The sequence below is a fragment of the Mustelus asterias genome, chromosome 27, assembly GCF_964213995.1.
Source record: "Mustelus asterias chromosome 27, sMusAst1.hap1.1, whole genome shotgun sequence".
NCBI lineage: Eukaryota > Metazoa > Chordata > Chondrichthyes > Carcharhiniformes > Triakidae > Mustelus > Mustelus asterias.
Window position 1 is genome coordinate 25,154,337 of NC_135827.1, and position 17,657 is coordinate 25,171,993.

Sequence of the window (17,657 nt, forward strand, 5' to 3'; positions counted from 1 at the left end):
ATTAGGGGAACTTGTGGTGTAAATATATGGGGTTACGGTGATGGGGCCTGGGTGATATGCTCTGTCGGAGAGTCAGGCACAGTGGCCCGGTGGCACAGTGGTTAGCACTGCTGCCTTACAGCGCCAGGGACCCAGGTTCGATTCCAGCCTCGGGTAACTGCGTGGTTTTTCTCTGGGTGCTCTGGATTCCCTTCTCAGTTAATGTAAGCCTACTTGGTGGGCTGCACAGTAGCACAGTGGTTAGCACTGCTGCTTCACAGCTCCAGGGACCCGGGTTCGATTCCCGGCTTGGGTCACTGTCTGTGTGGAGTTTGTACATTCTCCTCGTGTCTGCGTGGGTTTCCTCCGGGTGCTCCGGTTTCCTCCCACATTCCAAAGATGTGCGAGTTAGGTTGATTGGCCATGCTAAAATTGCCCCTTAGTGTCCTGAGATGTGTAGGTTAGAGGGATTAGTGGGTAAATATATGGGGGTCGGGCCTGGGTGGGGTTGTGGTCGGTGCAGACTCGATGGGCCAAATGGCCTCTTTCTGCACTGTAGGGTTTCTATGATCTAATTCTACAGTGCAGACTCAATGGGCCAAATGGCCTCCTTCTGCACTGTAGGGATTCTACGACCCTACACTGAGGAGTTAGTTTCAAGATTATTTTATAAGCTGCATCAAACTGTAACCCAAAGATATTTAGTTTTTAAATTCTCAAATGTAGACTTGTGCCTACTGCTCTTAAACTCAACCTGTTGATCAACAAAGATTTATAGATAAACCATGTACAAAGTTCTTGTGTTGACTTTGTGATTGACAGTTCATATTCCCAAACTGTACAATCGCAAGGAGAGGAATTGGCAAAAGGTTTGGAATACATTGGTTCCTTCATTGATAATTTAAATCAGTGATAGTTTTGTACATAATCCCACTCTGGATATATATATATTTTTTTATATACTTTTCCAATTCAATCAAATCAAATCCAATTCAGAGTCTCAACAAGTTGAGACATTTCAGATCCAGGCTGACAAGACAGGACGGGAGACCAAAACCACCCTGTCCTGGGCCTGATCTACATGAGTCAAGCTGATTGGAGAAGGGGGAGGATCCTCCTCCAAGACTTGAGCTCATTTGCATCTTAGCCAAAAGGCCGAGATGCCGCTTTTAAAAATTGCTTCATATGAAACATATGAAGCCTCAGCGTAACCTAATGACCTCAACCAAGTGCAGGCGATCCATACTACACTTGATCTTAGCCAAAAGGCCGAGAAGCGATCTGGATATTTGTTCATGGGATATGGCTAAGCCAGCATTTATTGCCCACCCCGATTGCATTGTTTAGAGAGCATTTAGGAGTCAACCACATTGCTGTGGATCTGGAGTCACATGTAAGCCAAACCAGGATTGCAGATTTCCTTTCCCAAAGGGACATTCGTGAACCAGATGGATTTTTACAACAATTGGCAATGTTTCCGAGGTCATCACTAGACTCCTTAATTCCAGATTTTTTTATTGAATTCAAATTTCGCCATCTGCCGTGGTAGGATTTGAACTAGTCGACTTACAATACCACTAGGCCACTGCCTTCCCATTAGAGCACCTTGAATTGACAAGTCCTTGTTTGTGTGGGAAAGAGTCAAGGCCCAAGATTTAAAATGATAGAGAGAATATTCAACATTATGCAGTTGCAAAAAGGTTTGTGTTTTCCAATCAGTAGGAGAGGGAAATTGAGGCTGAGAAAGAAAGTTGTACAGTGCAGAAAAGGTCCTTCTGCCCATTGAGCCTGCACTGACCAAGAACTACCATGAAAGTTGCGCTAATCCCATTTTCCTGCACTGTCCCATATCCTTGAATGTTACGATGTTTCAAATGTTCATCCAAATATTTTTTAAAGGTTGTAAGGTTTCCGGCCTCCACCACTTTTCCAGGCAGTACATTCCGGATTCCCACCACCCTGAGTGAATATCTTTTTCTCAAATCCCCTCTGAATCTGCCCTTACCCTAAAACTATCCACCTTCATGATTGACCCCTCAACCAAGGGGAACAGCTGCTTCCTATTCGCCTCATAATCTTACGTACCTCAATCATGTCTTCTCTGCTCTAAAGAAAACAATCCAAGCATATCCAGTTTCTCCCTACCGCTCAAATGCTCCATCCCAGGCAACATCCTGGCGAACCTCCTCTGTATCCCCTCCAGTTCCAAAATCATGGAGTTCTAGGAAATAATGGATTCAACACTCAATCATGGAAGTCGATTCCTCTTCAGTATCCTCCTAAAGATTTCAGTAAGTTTTATTTTTAGTTTTATTATTACCTTTTGTATCTGTAAGTCCATGAACATTCATAAATCTCTCCCTGATTCAGCCCTTGTCTTTTGGTATATTTCATAAAAACGCAACTCAAACCATTCAAGAACACTCCGTGATAAAACTTATTGTGACAAACATTGACATTGGAAGCTTCAGAATGCCAGGGCTAATAATTAATATTTAGAAATTTTCCATCAGGTTTATGTTTTGTTGTTTAGCATTAGGAATGCCAGAACATAAAGTTTATATGTTTTATATATATATATATTTAAACTTGGGGTGAAACAAAACAGTTGTAAACTGACCAATGTAGTCAACATTGACTGGAAACTCAAAAGCTTCATTCTTGTCCAAATTCGAGTAGGAGTAGTTTTCTGCTGAAAATAGAAGGGAATTCTATCAGTGCGAGACAATTCTGTCTAAGGCAGAATGCTGAAAGTGTTTGAAGAACAACATTTTAAGGCATGTTATTATAATAGATGTTTTCCCATTATCTTGTGATATGTATGCAGTGGTGCCTTTGTCAGGTTAACTCCATTCTGAATTAAGTTTATTTATTAGTGTCACAAGTAGGCTTACATTAACATTGCAATGAAGTTACTGTGAAAATCCCCTAGTCGCCACACTCTGGCACCTGTTCAGGTACACTGAGGGAGAATTTAGCATGGCCAATGCACCCACCCAGCACGTCTTTCGGACTGTGGAAGGAAACCGGAGCACCCGAAGGAAACCCACGCAGACACGGGCAAAACATGCAGACTCTGCACAGACAGTGACCCAAGCCCTGGTCCCTGGCACTGTGAGTCAGCAGTATTAGCCACTGTGCCACCATGCCGCCCCATTCTTTAAGTAAATTTTCATTTGATCGGCATGCAATTTGAATACGCTTAATCAGAGTGGTTAAGAACAGAGCTCTCGTGTACAGGCAGGCTCCAAAAATGACTGCCAGTCGAGACTTGAGAAGTTTCCAATTGAGAATAACAGCAGACTGGAAGGGTTTAACAGTTTATTACAGTTGTGGTTAATTATTATTGGAATTTGGAAATAACAATACACTCCATTGAGCATTGACAATAATATAAAGAATGCATGCCGTGTGGTTTTTAACGGTTCTTGCAGTTGGCCACTTCAGAAACCACAGAGCATGTTCACCAATCCTAACATCTATTAGCAGCTCCTGGTATTATCAGTCTGTAAGACAATGACCACTAGTTTCCGCGAACGCAAGAAAATGTGCAGATAAGAAAAATTGATCCTTACGCTGAATGCGTTTCTTCTTTTCGATAAGGCAGCTACTGAATACAGGGCCCTGTTTATCTCTGAATCCACACATACCATCACTTATCCTTCAACACTGAGTTTAATGGCAAGAAGAAGGTGTTAGCGGTTAACAAGGTGCCGTCCAAGCCAATGTTTTCTTATTCAACGGTACCACAAGTGACGCAACAGATGTCAGCCATTTAATTTGTTAATTGAGCTCAACAATATTGCCTGCTGCCTTTCAGCTATTAAAGGAATATTCAAGATCCGATTAATTTATATTATTGTGTAACGTAATCTTCAAGTATCTATAAGTTTCCATAATTCTTTTGCTCCTTCCATTACCTAATTTTGGGTATGTCATCTACACCGTAAAATATATTTTAATGTCAAAATTCTGTGATTATCTAATGCAGCCAACTCTTCTGTGAAGACGAAGGGTCATCCAAGCTCGAAACGCGATCAGGCGCGATCTTACCGGCCGCTCACGCTACGCTCCCGCTGCAGTGGAGTCGGAGAATTTGGTGCCCAGCCAAATCTCCATTCACTGCAGCCGGATGGGAAAATCCCACCAGTGTGAACAGTGGGAAAACTCCAACGGTTGGCTCTATTCTCTCTCTGCCGATGTTGTCAGGCCTATCGAGATTTTCCAGCATTTTCTGTTTTTGTTTCAGCTATCTTACTCGATGAAGAATGTTTGGGAGAAAAAATTGTCAGCAAATGCGGAATTTGATGATCTGCTGACAGCAATAAACAGGAATCACATGTTTTAAGGAGATTTTTAAATTAATTTTACCCTTTTGTGTCTCATAACAGTGCAGGATAATAAGAAAGTTCTATTTAATGGCCAACACTGTGCAATCCAAATGAACAGAAAGCACGGGTTGAATTTTGGAGTTTTCTATGTATTTTTATCCAGCAGTATCAAGTTAATAATGAATTCTCACCATAACTTGAGATGGCTATCTCTCTAAAAAGAGAAGAATTATTACCAAATCACTCTGCTGCATCTTTCGAAAAGCCAGCATAGCATTGAGCCGTGCAGGTTGACAGTTCAAGGACTGATATCGAGTATATATTTGGAGTATGAATGATACCCGTATTCACCCTCACTACCAGTATTTTAAAAGTTTATTTATTAGCATCACAAGTAGGCTTACATTAATACTGCAATGAAGTTACTGTGAAAATCCCTGAGTCGTCACACTCCGGCACCTGTTCGGGTGCACTGAGGGAGCATTTGGTATGGCCAATTCACCTAACCAGCAGGTCTTGCGGGACTGTGGGAGGAAATTGGAGCACCCGGAGGAAATCCACGCAGACATGGGGAGAACGCGTTCAAACTGGGAATCAAACCTGGGTCCCTGGCGCTATGAGGCAGCAGTACTAACCACTGTGCCACCGTGCCACCCCAACAGTATTGTCTGGTTTTTGTGATTTCCTCCAGCACTACAACTTTTTGAGGTCGCTGCATTCCTCTAATCCTGATCTCTTGAGCATCCCATTTTTAATTGCGCTGCCACAGCTGGACATGCCATTAACTGCCTAGGCTCTATGTTCTGGAATGACCTCCTTAAACCTTACTACATCTCCACCTCTCTTTGACCAGGCTTTTGTTTGTGTGACCTAATGTCTCTTTGTGCTTTGTTATCATACTTTGTTTTCTAATGTCCCTGTGAACTGCCATCGGCCACTTTATTACATTAAATGTATCACATAAGTACCAGTTATTCTAAATAAATCGGCACATCAATGTTTTTTATTCCTTTCGGGTTTCTAATATTCGGCTTAAACTGAATTGTTACTATCCAGCCAGTGTGAAAATGGGACAATCCTCTCCAGCACGTATCGCGTGTCACCTCAAAGTTATGCATGAACTGCCTCATCCAGAAATTGTTTTTGTTGGCATAGAGAATAATTAGCAAAACACAGAGGACTGAAAATAACATTTGAATCCAATGAATAATAAATGTTGGGGGTCTAAAGTACAATTCTGAAGGAACAAACAATTTTCAACTGTGCAGATTTAAGACTGAGAGGGAAGTCGAATCAAAAACAAGAATGTCCTCACTTAGGAAATATTTAAGCAGTAATATATCCAATACTGGACTTAGAGCTGCAATTGTATTAACTCATTAGATAGTGATAACATCATATTGCTAATTACAGCAAAACAGGATGGCGCAGTGATTAGCACTGCAACCTCACAGCGCCAGGTACCTGGGTTTGATCCCAGCCTTGAGTGACTGTTCGTGCAGAGTTTGCACATTCTCCCCGTATCTGCGTGGGTTTCCTCCGGCTGCTGCGGTTTCCTCCCACGCTCCAAAGATGTGCAGGTTAGGTGGATTGGCCGTGTTAAATTGCCCCTTAGTGTTCCAAGATTAGTGGGGTAAATATGTGGGATTAAAGTGCCTGAGTTGGATGCTTGATGGGCCAAATGGCCTCCTTCTGCACTGTAGGGATTTTTAAAAATTCATTTGTGGGACATGAACATTGTTAGTTAGCCAGCACTTATTGCCAATCCCTAGTTGCTCGAGGGCAGTTGTGGCTCTGGAGTCACAAGTAGGCCAGACCAGGTAAGGATGGCAGATTTCCTTCCCTAAAGGACATTAGTGAACTAGATGGGGTTTTCCGACAATTGACAATGGTTTCATGGTCTATCAGTAGAATCTTAATTCCAAATATTTTTTATTGAATTCAAATTCCACCAGCTGCAATGGAGGGATTTGAACCTTGGCTGAGTTTTTGGATAAAAACTGAGTTTGACAAAGTCCCTCATGGTAGGCTAGTGAAAAAGGTTGGATCCCATGGGATAAAGGGGGAGGTGGCTAGATGGGTGGAGAACTGGCTTGGTCATAGAAGACAGAGGATGTTAGTGGAAGGGTCTTTTTCCGGCTGGAGGCCTGTGACTAGTGGTGTACCGCAGGGCTCTGTATTGGGACCTCTGCTGTTTGTGATTTATATAAATGATCTGGAAGAAGGAGTAACTGGGGTGATCAGTAAGTTTGCGGACGACACAAAACTGGCAGGACTTGCAGATAGTGAGGAACATTGTCAGAGGCTACAGAAGGATATAGATAGGCTGGAAATTTGGGCAAGGAAATGGCAGATGGAGTTCAATCCTGATAAATGCGAAGTGATGCACTTTGGTGGGAATAATGTAGGGAGGAGCTACACGATAAATGGCAGAACCATAAAGGGTGTAGAGACGCAGAGGGACCTGGGTGTGCAAGTCCACAGATCTTTGAAGGTGACGTCACAGGTGGAGAAGGTGGTGAAGAAGGCATATGGCATGCTTGCCTTTATAGGACGGGGCATAGAGTATAAGAGTTGGGGTCTGATGTTGCAGATGTATAGAACGTTGGTTCGGCCGCATTTGGAATACTGTGTCCAGTTCTGGTCGCCACACTACCAGAAGGACGTGGAGGCTTTGGAGAGAGTACAGAGGAGGTTTACCAGGATGTTGCCTGGTATGGAGGGGCTTGGTTATGAGGAGAGATTGGGGAAACTGGGGTTGTTCTCCTTGGAAAGACGGAGGATGAGGGGAGACTTAATAGAGGTGTATAAAATTATGAAAGGCATAGATAGGGTGAACGGTGGGAAGCTTTGCCCCGGGTCGGTGGTGACGTTCACGAGGGGTCATAGGTTCAAGGTGAAGGGGGGGAGGTTTAACACAGATATCAGAAGGACATATTTTACACAGAGGGTCGTGGGGACCTGGAATGTGTTGCCGGGCAAGGTGGTGGAGGCGGACACACTGGGAACGTTTAAGACTTATCTAGACAGCTATATGAATGGAGTGGGAATGGAGGGATACAAAAGAGTGGTCTAGTTTGGACCAGGGAGCGGCGCGGGCTAATTGTTCCTTGTTTCTCGTTTCAAGGCTTCATTCTATGATCATCTTGCTGGTGCCAGTACAGAGCGAGACTGCGGATAGTTGGGAACCTGTCTCGGGGGCAGGGAATTCATATGGTGTTCGTGGAAGTGGAAATGACTAGGGTTGGGAAGCATTTTCCGATCAGGGCCAGTGTGATCTCCTGGACTCGTTTCGATCGCCTCAGGGGGTCGGAGAGGTATTTCCCAGATTTTTTTTTCCCCCATATTGGCCCTGGGGTTTTCACTCTGGGTTTTCGCCTCTCCCTGGAGATCACATGGTCTGGAATGGGGGGGTGGGGGTGAGTTAATAGGTTGTGATGAACAAAGCATCGTAGCTGTGAGGGACAGCTCGGTGGATAGGATATTAGTATGTAGATAGGCTGGAAAATTGGGCGGGGATCCTGGATTCAGGATTCAATCCTGGACCGGGGAGCGGCGCGGGCTTGGAGGGCCGAAGGGCCTGTTCCTGTGCTGTATTGTTCTTTGTTCTTTGTTCTTGTTCTTGATAATTATCTAGGGGCTATATCACTAGCCCATCGCCTCCCCTGAATCTAAATTGTACTATTACAGCAGTCAAAATACAAATCACAAAGAACTGTCATTTGATGGAATGCAAAATCTTCCTCTCAGTTTATCTGTTGGCCCAATAGGTTATAGGTTAGGAGTTTCCAAATTCGATTCATATACTCTGTGTTAATTATCTCAGTCACCACTTTGTGATTGGCGTGCTATATTGTTCCTTTGCATTTTTAGTCTAAAATGGGATGGAGATGCAGAACAACTCTCCTCCTTTCTCCCTTATCCACCAGGACATTCAATGCAGCGGGACAGAAAGCCTTGGCGCATGCTCGCTTTCAGTTTGGACCAGGTCAGATTCACTTTGTGCGTGAAGTCCAGCACCTACAGCCAGAATGTACCTCCCTTTTGAGAAGTGTTAGGCTATCTTGAAGAGGCATTAGGAATGAATGATTTTGCGACCCCTGCTGATGCGTGAAGTCAATGACCCTCAATGGTTAGCACTGTCTGCATGCCGGAAACATGCTAGTGAGGCAACTCACTGTCTGCTATTTTAAATACAAGGCACGGGTTAATCATGCATTGTGACCCTGTGCCCATTTTTGAGGGCGATCAAGTTTAGACCCTGCAGTCTTTTCTGCAAAGGAAGTGTTTTACAATCAGGTAGACATACCTGCTCTTAGTGATTCTCCATATTCAGATACCCGTTTTTAACTTTAGGATAGTGGATGAGATTCTCTGACCTCCCTGTGGCGTGTTTCTCAGTGGCAGGAGGCAGTCTGGTGTTAGCCGGTGGAGGGATCTTCTGGTCCCGCCACTATCAGTGGGATTTCCATTGACTTCACCCGATGCCATCAGGAAACTCATGGCGAGGGTGCACCATAGGGTGAGACTAGAAGATCCCATCGACATGAAGAGCCGGAACATTTCACTCAACGACCGGAATTTTACCGCCCCGCCAGCCACAGAATTGGAGCGGCCAACGGGTGGACAATGGAAATATCCATTGACCTCGGGCGGGATTTTCCTGTCTCGCTCGAGCAAGGCTGGAAAATCCGGCAGAATAAGTCCATTATTTGACGTATCAGTTGTCTTTTAAAAAATATTTCATGGCATGTGGGTGCCACCGGCATGGCCCCAGGCTTTGTTACGCATCCCTAATTGCCCTTGAACTGAGTGGCTTGCTGGGCCATTTCAGAGGGGCAGTTAAGAGTCAACCACATTGGTGTGGATCTGGTGTCACTTGTAGGCCAGACCAGGTAAGGATGGCAGATTTCCTTCCCTAAAGGACATTAATGAATGAGATCATAGAAATCATAGAAACCCTACAGTGCAGAAGGAGGCCATTCGGCCCATCGAGTCTGCACCGACCACAATCCCACCCAGGCCCTACCCCCACATATTTTACCCACTAATCCCTCTAACCTACGCATCCCAGGGCTCTAAGGGGCAATTTTTTTAACCTAGCCAATCAACCTAACCCGCACATCTTTGGACTGTGGGAGGAAACCGGAGCACCCGGAGGAAACCCACGCAGACACGAGGAGAATGTGCAAACTCCACACAGACAGTGACCCGAGCCGGGAATCGAACCCGGGACCCTGGAGCTGTGAAGCAGCAGTGCTAACCACTGTGCTACCGTGCCGCCCTTTGGGCTTTTACAACAATCGATAATGGTTTTGCGGTCACCATTAATTACAGATTAATTGAATTTAAGTTCCACCAGCTGCCATCGAACCCATCGTCCCCAGAGCATTAGCCTAGGTCTCTAGATTACCAACCCTGCAACATTAACACTTTGTAATATAAAATGATCTTTTAAATTCATTGATGAATACATTTTCATTTTCATTCTTAGTATTTTTTTCTTCATTCATTTATGTCCGAAATATAGTTTCACATCTTCATGGGGGCGGTGCGCTGGCACAGTGGTTAGCACTACCGTCCCACAGCGCCAGGGACCTGAGTTTGATTCCCGGCTTGGGTCATTGTCTGTGTGGAGTTTGCATGTTCTCCCCGTGTCTGCATGGGTTTCCTCCAGGTGCTCCAGTTTCCTCCCACAGTCCAAAGTTAGGTGAATTGGCCAGGCTAAATTGTCCCTTAGTGTCAGGTGGTCTAGGTAGGGTAAATGCATGGGCTTAGGGAGATAAGGCCTGAATGCGATTGTGGTCGGTGCAGACTCGATGGGCCGAATGGCCTCCTTCTGCATTGTATGATTCTATGATTTGAGCACTATTTAAGGATTATGTCATTTTGTGACAGTGGGATTCTGCCATTGGATGAATTGATCTCCAGCACAGCACCTCTAAACAAATAATGAGAAATAACTAGCTCTCACCCTGTTGTAACCACTTGTTCGTATTCACAAAGCAGATCAGCCTGCGGAATTCCGCTCAGTTGTACTTTTTATCTGCAATTCAGCGACTGGACATCGGGAAGATTGCTTTCCTGGAGAACAAAGACTGTTCCTTCCTTCATTTAGGCTTCTTAGAAAACAGAAGCAGAAAATGCTGGAAATGCTCATGTTTTGGTCCGTGTCTATGCAGACACGTTAACACGTGAGCCCTTCATTGTAGCCCAATGTTGTGTTGATGAGTACACATCTGAACTATCAATTTATCTGTTTCTCTCTCCACAGATATCCACTAACTCCTTCCAGCGTCTCTGTTTTGGTTTCAGATTTCCCACATCTACATTTCTTTTGCATTTTCCTTATTAATGTTATTTTTCTCTCTCTAAACTACTGATTTAGCAATAGCCCCAAAACAGACCTTGCAAGTTCCCGCCAGCAGTGGAAAGGTGCAGTTATTTACACCCAGATCTTTTACTATGTTGTCCATGGTTTTCAGATGGTAGATTATTCACACTGCATGCTTTCCACATTATGTCAAACTTAAAACCCCCCCGATGTGACTAAAGTGTAAAACTCATGCATTCTTTTTAAAGAATGCCAAGTATATCAATTAAGTAATCTTAGATGTGAGGAGTGCAGTAGGTTGCAACTGAGAGCTGGTCAAGATAACAGGTTTTGTGTTTCACTCAAATGTATCTCGACTGTTTTGTAAGTTCATCATTACAGCTTGAAGCTGCCTATTGTAAAAGATGGACATATACATTTTATCTTTTCCTTTCATGTCACTTGGCTGTAGTGGGGACAGCCAAAAAAGATCACTGAATGATGAGGGTTGGTTGCTGGAATTAGAGCAGCATTGTGATCTCGGAGGCACGTCTTATGCTGCAGTTTATAGGATCCCTACAGTACAGAAGAAGGCCATTTGGCCCATTGAGTCTGTACCGACCATAATCCCACCCAGGCCCTATTCCCATAACCCAACACTAGGGTCAATTTAGCATGGCCAATCAACCTAACCTGCACATCTTTAGACTGTGGGAGGAAACTGGAGCACCCAGGGCAAACCCACGCAGACACGGGGAGAAAGTGCAAAGTCCACACAGACAGTGACCCAAGGCTTGAATTGAACTTGGGTCCCTGGCGCTGTGAGACAGCAGTGCTAACCACTGTGCCGCCCCACAGCTCGGTGGGGTCAAATGCAGGAGCATGAAATGAATACTCTAATAATGTTAACTGTGCTGAGATACTTGGACTTACATTAGATCAGGGTGGAAATTCTAATCACTGAAGTCCATAAAATAAATAAGTTAATGGCAACAGAACAATCGTGCACAAAGGAATGTAATAAAAGCTTATAAAGCATCTATACAGAAACTTTCCCAGGCTGAATACCTATTCATAGATGTCATGGTTAGGTGCAGCACTCATTATAATACATTATTTAATGCCTGTGGTATTTGGTTAATGCAAGAATAAAAAAAACCTTGCATTTATGTAAAGCCTTTCACAACCTCAGAATGTCCCAACGCACCTTACAGGCCTTTTTTGAAACGTGGTCACTGATGTAAGAGAAGTCATAGCAGCCAATATGAACACAGCAAGATCCCACACTTCGCAATGAGAAATTGAGCAAATTATATGTTTTTTTCAGTGATGTTGGTTGAGGGATCAACGTGGATCTGTTTTGTTCTTCGTATACACCAACCGAGAGGGCAGGCGGGGTCTCGGTTCAATTTTTCAACCAAAAGACAACGACTCCACTTCTGGGAGTGTCAGACTAGACTTTGCGCTCAGGTCTCTGGAGCGTAATTGAACCCACGACCTTCTGGCTCAGAGAGTCAAAAGTGCAATAATTGAGCCAATTCTGACAACTGCTGTTTCTCAATCAGTATAGTTGCCAAATGCCTACTTTCTAATTGTCAGCAATTGGTCAACTTGGTAACCTGACTTTAGAGGCAAAATGTTGCTTTTAATCACATTCAGCTTACTGTTATTAGGGCGAGCGAGACAATTGGAGAAGGAATGGAAATGAATGCTGAGAACAACCCAAAGCGTCTGACTGAACCAGCCAGATGCATAGAGCAAAGCAGGTGTGCCCCTCTCTTTCTGTGATGTTGCTTCAATGCCAATAAAGCCCTGCGATCTAAAATACAACCGTCACTGAAAAAAAGGCCATTTTATTAGCACAAGATCTGCAATTTAAAAAATTAGGGTAAACTCAATTATCTCATGTTCTCAATAGAGAAATCTTGCTTAAAGAGAGAATAGATCAGACATTAGAGCACCTCAACATCAATTCTCCATCTTGTGTTCCCTTCAAAAGAAATTCCCATTGGGATTGAGGATAGCTGAATTTGCCCTATGACTGTAATTTTCATACATTGATCCCTGCAGTACAATTTGAAGACATTTCCAAAAATTGTTGGCTTCTTTTTTGTGTATTAATGATTCAAATTAGGATTTGCAAGCAGGACAATGTTAATACAGGGCAGCATGACAAAGTAACAGCTACAGATCCCAAACTTGTCCTTTTTTTAATGTTGTAGCTCTTTTATCATAGAATCCCGACAGTGCAGAAGGAGGCCATTCAGCCCAGCAAGTCTGCGTCGACAACAATCCCACCCAGGCCCCATTATCATGTATTTACCCTCCTAATCCTCCTGACACTAAGGGGCAATTCGATATGGCCAATCCACCTAACCCGCATGTCGTTGGACTGTGGCAGGAAACTGGAGCACCCGGAGAAAACCTACACAGACACGGGGAGAAAGTGCAAACTCCACACAGTCACCCAATGCCAGAATTGAATCCGGGTCCCTGGCGCTGTAAGGCAGCAGTGCTAACCACTGTGCCATCCTCTCACCCAAAAAAAAGCAGTTGTAAAATAACCAATAAGCTTTTATGACAATAATATAACTTAATCTGCCCACTTCATACAAAGAATAAGGGATAGGGGTCAGGTCCTTACAGATTGTAAGTCTTAGATTCCCATGAGAAATTTCACTTTCATGGCTAAGTTGTCAATGGCGTCAGTAAACCATAAATTAAAGCAATTTATCACCAATCATTGTGCTATCCTTTTTCACTTGCCTGATGTTATTAGGTTAGTGTGGCTCAATTAGTAGCACTCTCAAGGTTGAGTTATAAAGGTAGTCCCAAGTCCCAATCTAAGGCTTAAGCAGAAAGATGAAGCGTAGTGCAGTACTGAGGGAGTGCTACATGGTTGGAGGTGCCCTGTTTTAGGCGAGATGTTAAATCAAAGCCCTCGCAGGTTGACGTGAAAACATCGATGGCACTATTCTTTGAAGAAGAATTATCTCTGGCGTCTGATTTTAATCAACTGCACAAAATCAGATCATGTGGTCATTATCACATGACCGTTTGTGGGAGCTGGCTGTGAGTAAATGGGCTGATATGTTTCCTACATTATAACGGAGATTACACATATTTGATTGCTTGTAATTGAGATGTCTAGTGGTTGTGAAAAGCACCATATAAGTGCAATCCCTCCTTCCTATCTTGAGGCTAAAGAAGGTATTAAGTGAGAAATTCACATTCACATCCTGATTGTCAGTTCAATTCTAAATTTTATGCTTTGAATTCCCCCAAACTGACGTTGAAAATATTTGAAATAATCCCAAACAGCAGATACACATCTGGGTTTTGTATATACTTATATCCGAAAGCTTTCCTGGGGAAAGAGGATGAAAAATCCTGTAGGTTTAGTTGCATCAAGTATGAAAGATATGCGTGACTGAAGGCATCTTGTTCTATTAAGAACATTAGATGCAGATAAGGATGCACATAAACCTTAAAATAACATTAGGCATTATTTGTTATGGAACGAAAACCTTCTTAATAATTACCAACTTCCTGAGCCACCATAATGCACGTCAATACTTTGCCAGAAAAGCATTGTGTTACAAGCTTCGCAGAGGTTTGGCTGTCTCTCAACCTGCACATTTGTTTCAGTGGGGACATGACCAAAGCCTTAATTCCACAAGCAGGACCTTACAATCAGCCAGACGTTGGCTTCCTCTGAAGGTAGAACAGTACCTCGCTGCTCTTATTTGCAAATCCCAAACGCATCAACCAACCACCTGAGCATTTGCGTTAGATAACGAGGGATTACGTTATTCTCGTGTTTCTCGTCTCTCAAGCAATCTCAGTATTTCTGGAATCACTCAGGCCTGATAATCCCTCGCAGAGTTGTATTTCTATGAAGCTTATCGCACGTGACACGGAATTAGAGAAAATCACATTTCCCTTTTTCCGCATGTGAAAGGTTCAAAACCCTCCGGATGCTCAAACCACAGTTTCTGTCAGAATCGTATGTTAATGCGTGTTTGAATGTAAAAGTTGATTCCACGATCCCATTCTCCTAGGGACCACACTGTGGCCAGACAGCCTTTTGTTTTTTGGTTGTTAATCTTAAAGTATGGAAAATCACGTCTGTGCTGCATCAATTTCCATGATTTTCTCATTGCAAGCGAAGGATGACAACGTCAGCCCTGCAGTGATTATTTCAGCGTTTTACAATTTCGCTTCATGTGTATCTCGTTTGCATGGCAGTGATCTCAGTGGGCTGTTTGGGTTGGAACAGCTTCATCTACAGTCAATGTGTGTTTATGTTGGTTTAGTTTTCTGATTCACAGCTTCTCAACTCCAGTTTCTGGGTGATTGATGAACCCAACTGGTCATGTGCAACACTTCCTGCATGCTAAGTTCTGATTACTCGTAAAAGCCTGATTAAACTGAACCTACATGAATGGCAGGGTTTCAGAAACACAATGCATGTTGATCGCATTTGCAACTTGTCCCAATTTACAGACTTTCTGAATCAAGTCTGGTGTAGCAGTCATGAAAGTACATAAGGGTCCTAGATAACATGTGCAAGTGGAAGGGGTTGGGGCAGATGACTTCCAACATAGATAGGTGAAAGGTGTCTCACACACAGCAAGACAAAATAGGGAAATGCTGCTATACTGGTTATGGGCGTGACGGTGGCACAGTGGTTAGCACTGTTGCCTCACAGCACCAGGGACCAGGGTTCAATTCCGGCCTCGGGTAAACGTCTGTGTGGAGTTCTCCCCGTGTCTCTGTGGGTTTACTCTGGATGCCCTAGTTTCCTCCCACAGTCTGAAAGACATGCTGGTTAGGTGCATTAGCCATGCTGAATTGTCCCTCAGTGTACCCGAACAGGTGCCGGAGTGTGGCGACTAGGGGATTTTCACAATAACTTCATTGCAGTGTTAAAGTAAGCCTACTTGCGACACTAATAAATAAACTTTTAAAAAGAGGTTGAAAGAGATACAAGGGTGATAAGATATTCAAAACTGACGAGTTCAATTAATTGCAGAGTGCAATCAATAAAATGATTGGAATACACAGCTGTATTATCAGACCACTGCAGTATAAATCTGAGGCTGCCATGTTCAAACTGTGGATTTTTCTGGTCTGTACATTCCTATTTGTACCAGAGGTTATTTCATTGAAACTCAAGCAAAATATCAAAACCCTTGACGTGGGGCACAATAGAGGCACGTGATTCATTGTGAGTGATGGATTTCTGTCTTCTTGGCGTGAAACAATTGTCACCATCTGAGTGGAAGAAAGAGAAAATGATTCTAAATCAATTGTCCAACTGTACAAGACAAGATCGGCAGATTAAGTACCATATAAGCTTCAATATAGTAAAAACAAAAGGTCATCTCACTTTACTTAATTTCAGAGTGTTACAATTATGAATTTTATAAGACCTTGATGTTTTAAAGTTATAGTTTTAATTTAGGATAAAATGAATGGAGTCATGTGTACTGTCTGAAGTCTGCCTGGCAACAGGCTTGGGAAGGGGGATGTTTAAGGATAAAGGAAGACCCAGAATGGTTTGCTGTGAAGAAGGTGTAAGGTTGGAGATAATGGCAACAGCATCTGTGTTTACAGTGATTAGATTGGCAGTCTCCAATGTCCTAGGAAAGTGTTGAGAATGTCAGGTTACATACAGTTATACTTTACACAATGCATGTAATTCCAACATAGAATAGAACTGTGGTCCAACATGTCAATTACATTAGTAATGATTGTTCATGTCAACCACATTGTAAATTTTAAGAGAAACAGCTATTGGTTTCTTTGAGTACATATAAACAGTGGATAGCTGGGACATTGGGTGCGTGGGAGGAGAGCTATGAGACTGAACATATCAACAAACTCTCAATAAGGAAAAGCTCTGTGTCTTGGTTTTAGCTTCACCAACCAACTGGGATCCTGTTAACATAAAGAACATAAGAATTAAGAGCACAAGTAGGCAATTCAGCCCCTCGCGCCTGCTCCGTAATTCAGTATGATCATGGCAGATCTCATCTTAACCTCATCCCCACTTTCCTGCTGCTCCCCATAACCCTTCATCCTGCTAATATCTCCTCCCTAAATTTGTTTAGTGTTGCGGCACCCATTGCACTCTGGGGTAGAGAATTTCACAGATTCACAACTCTGAGTAAAGCAATGCTTCCTTGTTTCTGCCACCTCTTAGCTTAAAACTATAGCCTCTCATTCTAGAATGTCCAACAAGGGAAAACAGCCACTCTACCTCGGCCCTGTCAATCCCCTTTAGCATCTTATATGTATTTAATTGGTTTTTCTACCTGAATACAAGTCCCATGTGATTCACATCACCATGGAGATGAGCTGTGAGAAATGAAGGGTTTCTAAGGTATCTCTAAAACTGATGGACACATTAGTTTGTCAGGATCTGGGGGAGAGAACAGCTAGATGTCGGAGGTCTCTGTGTTTCAATGTGTGGACGTTTTAAGTATAAGTTGCTGACCACAATAGTATTTAGGAGGTCTTGTGTGCAGTGGTAGCATCTCTGCCACTGAGCCAGAAGCTCCAGTTCATGTCCCACCACAGGGCTTGATGGTCAAGGAAGGTGCGTTCATAATATGGCCAAACAAGTTGAGTATCAATCTTCAAAATCCTTCCAATGAAATCCTCTTAACAAGCCAATGGCTGACAGTAAGAGTGGAAGAGCCCCCCTAGTCATCCACGCTTGATGTGGAATGGTGCCCCTCAAGCTTTAAGCCTCGGGCTAGCAACCTGTTCCAGGAAAAATCTCACAACGGGAACTGGTGAAAGTTTGTCTTGTGCACCACAAGGTGCAGGAAGAGAAACAATAGTGTTTTGTCAAAAGTATTTGTAATCTGTTACAATAAAATCTGAAAGCACGAAATCCTCTCATGTCATCCTTTCAGCTAACAACTGGAAGTTCAAATTTCCACAAGACCGCAAGAAGCTGCAAAAGGTCATGAACGTAGCCCAATCTATCACGCAAACCAGCCTCCCATCCATTGACTCTGTCT

The 17,657-nt window shown here is 43.3% G+C and overlaps 1 pseudogene; it reads right to left on the reverse strand.

Moving 5' to 3' along the window:
• Nucleotides 1-1,080: 1,080 nt before the first annotated feature.
• On the reverse strand, nt 1,081-1,260 carry LOC144480098 (U2 spliceosomal RNA; annotated as a pseudogene).
• Nucleotides 1,261-17,657: the final 16,397 nt, after the last annotated feature.